The 4,625-nt window shown below is 40.5% G+C and overlaps 1 non-coding gene and 1 pseudogene across 1 annotated transcript in view; both read left to right on the top strand.

Moving 5' to 3' along the window:
* Positions 1-2,296: 2,296 nt before the first annotated feature.
* On the top strand, positions 2,297-2,448 carry LOC142357799 (5.8S ribosomal RNA; annotated as a pseudogene).
* Positions 2,449-4,131: 1,683 nt separating this feature from the next.
* Positions 4,132-4,625, top strand: part of LOC142357800 (large subunit ribosomal RNA) — a 3,525-nt gene continuing 3,031 nt past the window's right edge. Inside the window, exon 1 of the ribosomal RNA XR_012761704.1 lies at positions 4,132-4,625. This exon is cut by the window's right edge and continues 3,031 nt beyond it. This is a non-coding gene — a ribosomal RNA (large subunit ribosomal RNA).

The following is a 4,625-nucleotide window of genomic DNA, read 5'->3' on the forward strand; positions in this document are numbered from 1 at the left end:
GGCACCGGAGTCAGATTAAAGACACATACTGAACTAAAGGCGTATGTGCAAAGCTTGTCGGAGTGTAGAGAGTCAAGCTGAGTTGACTCGTCACGTGGTGATGACAACAGCCATGTGCAAAACACTCACAACTTTATCGTCTATGTGGAAAAGGTTGCTAACAGCGCTCTCTATGAGAGGCCCTCGCATATAACTATACGAGGAAAAGGCGATAGAGTTGTTTGAATGTGGGGCAGGTTCATCGACAAGCTAAGTTGATCACATTCTTGTTGTGGCATCCTACTAGAATTGGTCACGGTCTGCACCAACTCTCCCCAAGTTGGCCAGACTTAAAACTAGAAATAAGGTTTGCAGCTATGTGAACCTAGAAACTGTAAAGGAGTTGAAAGAACTTAAAGGAATTGAAAGAGGCCTTGAGGTATATCCTCTTGGTAAAGACCCACAAAAGCTCACAAAAGTGGCTTCGAAGGGCAAAACTGGTTCATCCAAAACAATTGGAGAGCTTAAAGCAGAACCAATTCGAATGAAACACTATTGGTGAAACTTCATCATGAGAACGTCACAAGCTGATCACGCTCTATGATATGACTAGTATTATGTTGCTTCTAGTAGGCTAAGCGCAAGCCGAAACATCAACATGTGAAAGTCGTAGAATTTTGCAATCAAACTGTGGCTAGTACTGTGATGTTACTAGTAACCTGGTGTTCCGTCATATGGCCAAGAGAGCATTTGAAGGCGAAACTTCTGCATGGGAAAGCTGCATCATGATCAAAATTTTATATCGAGTATTATGTTGACGTTAGTAGGCCTTGGCCGAAAACGCAGCATGTGAAAGGTATAGATAAAAGTTATTGTTGCAGTCAGTACTGTGTAGTTACTAGTAGCTGGATTTAAGCTCAAAATGAGACACTGTTGGTGAAACTTCATCATGAGAATGTCACAAGCTGATCAAGCTCTATGATATGACTAGTATTATGTTGCTTCTAGTAGGCTAAGCGCAAGCCGAAACATCAACATGTGAAAGTCGTAGAATTTTGCGATCAAATTGTGGCTAGTACTGTGATGTTACTAGTAACCTTGTGTTACGTCATATGGCCAAGAGAGCATTTGAAGGCGAAACTTCTGCATGGGGAAGCTGCATCATGAACAAAAGTTTATATCGAGTATTATGTTGACATTAGTAGGCCCTGGCCGAAAGCGCAGCATGTGAAAGGTATAGATAAAAGTTATCGTTGCAGTCAGTACTGTGTAGTTACTAGTAGCTGGATTTAAGCTCGAAATGAGACACTGTTGGTGAAACTTCATCATGAGAACGTCACAAGCTGATCACGCTCCATGATATGACTAGTATTATGTTGCTTCTAGTAGGCTAAGCGCAAGCCGAAACATCAACATGTGAAAGTCGTAGAATTTTGCGATCAAATTGTGGCTAGTACTGTGATGTTACTAGTAACCTTGTGTTACGTCATATGGCCAAGAGAGCATTTGAAGGCGAAACTTCTGCATGGGGAAGCTGCATCATGAACAAAAGTTTATATCGAGTATTATGTTGACGTTAGTAGGCCCTGGCCGAAAGCGCAGCATGTGAAAGGTATAGATAAAAGTTAGCGTTGCAGTCAGTACTGTGTAGTTACTAGTAGCTGGATTTAAGCTCGAAATGAGACACTGTTGGTGAAACTTCATCATGAGAACGTCACAAGCTGATCACGCTCTATGATATGACTAGTATTATGTTGCTTCTAGTAGGCTAAGCGCAAGCCGAAACATCAACATGTGAAAGTCGTAGAATTTTGCAATCAAACTGTGGCTAGTACTGTGATGTTACTAGTAACCTTTTCTTACGTCATATGGCCAAGAGAGCATTTGAAGGCGAAACTTCTGCATGGGGAAGCTGCATCATGAACAAAAGTTTATATCGAGTATTATGTTGACGTTAGTAGGCCCTGGCCGAAAGCGCAGCATGTGAAAGGTATAGATAAAAGTTATCGTTGCAGTCAGTACTGTGTAGTTACTAGTAGCTGGATTTAAGCTCGAAGTGAGACACTGTTGGTGAAACTTCATCATGAGAACGTCACAAGCTGATCACGCTCTATGATATGACTAGTATTATGTTGCTTATAGTAGGCTAAGCGCAAGCCGAAACATCAACATGTGAAAGTCGTAGAATTTTGCGATCAAACTGTGGCTAGTACTTTGATGATGCTTGTAGCCAACCGAATTGGTTGAAAAGCCCAATAAGTAAGCTAACTTGGGAGAGCTTGTTGGAAACCAAATGCTACTAGATTGGTCCAAATACATCCTTCAACAGGGGATCACTTGGCTCGCTTTACGAAGAGGAGCACAGCTATATGTGTTAATTCGGTATGAATCGCAAGATTTGTTTACCGACCTCTCTAACGCAAAAGGCGGTCTCGGCTTCGGCTGTTGACTGCGTCCGATTCAGGGTTATATAACTCTCGATTGAACACATTGATGTTCTATTGTTGGTGCTTCCAATAAAATTGGAACACTTAAAGCAGAACCGATTCAAATAATAGCATTCTGATCAATGATTGCATTCCTTGATCAAGAACTGCTGGAGTCATTGTGATGGCGAATTTTCTTCATAAGAAAATTGCAAAGAGACGGAACTTAATGAGACTAGTATTATGTTGTTTCTAGTAAGCGGAAGCTGAAACAGCAACATGTGAAAATCAAGTTTTGTTCAATGATCTCGAGGCGATAAGTACTATGAAGCAACTAGTAGCCTAAGCATGACTCAGATTTGAGACAGTCAAAAAGACTGGCGAAACTTCTTCACATGAAAGTTACATAGAGAACTACAAATGTATACAGCGAGTATTATGTTGTTTCTAGTAGGCGAAAGCTGAAACATCAACATGTGAAAGTTGTCTGCAAACTGTAGAACGATATGTGATTAGTACTGTGCTGTTACTAGTAGCCAGTCTGACTGTAGAAGCCAAGACAAAGGGAAACTAATGCATCTGAAAAGGACAAGTTATGGAAAGGTATGCACGATAAGTATTATGTTGTTTCTAGTAAGCGGCAGCTGAAACATCAACATGTGAACGTCGTTGTGTACAGTAACCTAGAACTATATAGTCCTTAGTAACGTGCATTTACTAGTACCTGTAATTGGTATTCAGACTCAGGCAGTTTGGAATAGTTTGGCAAAGATGCACCAGAGAAAACTGGGATTTGATACAGAAATTGTTGAATACAAGTATTATGCTGCTTCTAGTAGGTTGAATCCGAAACATCAGCATGTGAAAATTGAAAACATTTCTGGTTCGAATTGTCACAAGTATTTGGTGATCTGAGTAGCCAAACTCACTACAACGCCAATTGAAGGCAAAAATTCTCAACGGGAAAAGCTATTCTCATTGAATGAGCTAACAAGACGAGTATTATGTTGCTTCTAGTAGGCGAAAGCCAAAACATCAACATGTGAAAGTCTTGCTGAACAAATTTAATGTTGTTGAGCTCAGTACCGTGTGAATTAGTAGCCATAATTGGCGAGCGAAAATTGAACTGGCGAAACTTCGTCTTTGGAAAATTGCAGATGCCGAGCACTTATTTTGCAACGAGTATTATGTTGACTGTAGTAAGCGAAAGCCGAAACAGCAACATGTGAAAGCTGTTGAAATTTGTGGTCATTTTGCAATAAGTACAAGGAGTGTAACTAGTAGCCAGGTCAAAATTTGGGATAAGAATGAGCAAAAATTCTGCATGAGAACAGTTGAAATTATGAAACTAAATTACAAAGACTAGTATTATGTTGTTTCGAGTACGCGAAAGCGGAAACATCAACATGTGAACGTTTGTAACGAAGTTTCGTTAATTTTCAGCCTAGTACTGAGCAAGAACGAGTAGCCTCATCTCCAATCCCACGCAAAATGTAGTGAAATATGTGAGTGAACCTTATTCACGGTGAGGGTTTCCCGAGGTCTGTATTGCAGCGAGTATTATGTTGCTTCTAGTAAGCGAAAGCTGAAACAACAACATTTGAAAGTTGGAATTAATGACTGAATGGAAACTTCGACCTGTGTTTGATAGTAGTAGCGAACAAAACTGCTGAATCGGTTTCTGTCTCATATTGGTCAGTGAACCAATTAAGAGACAATCAACTACATAACCTGAATTGGGCGAGAGAACCCCCTTAACTTAAGCATATCAGTAAGGGGAGGAAAAGAAATCAACTGAGAATCCCTTAGTAATGGCGAATGAACAGGGAAAAGCTCATCGGGAAGAGAAATGGCAACATTTCTCGGTGTCCGGTATGGTTTGATGCTAGACTGGTGAATTTGTCCTGATGTCTACTGGAAAGTAGCATCAAAGAAGGTGAAAATCCTGTAAAGGTCATTTTCGATACCAGTCATAATGGCTCATTCCTATGAGTAGAGTTGTTTGAAAGTGCAACTCGAAGCTGGAGATATGTCTCTCCAAAAGCTAATTATAAAGCGAGACCGATAGTAAACAAGTACCGTGAGGGAAAGTTGAAAAGCACTCTGAAGAGAGAGTGAAAAGTACGTGAAACTGTTGAAGGGGAACTGGAGTGAGCGTTACCATACTCAATGCCTTGATATTATATTCTCGGCTACCGAGTAGTGTAGTTGTCGTCTTTT

This window comes from Convolutriloba macropyga, unplaced genomic scaffold, assembly GCF_964194025.1.
Source record: "Convolutriloba macropyga unplaced genomic scaffold, txConMacr16.3 SCAFFOLD_3656, whole genome shotgun sequence".
NCBI lineage: Eukaryota > Metazoa > Xenacoelomorpha > Acoela > Convolutidae > Convolutriloba > Convolutriloba macropyga.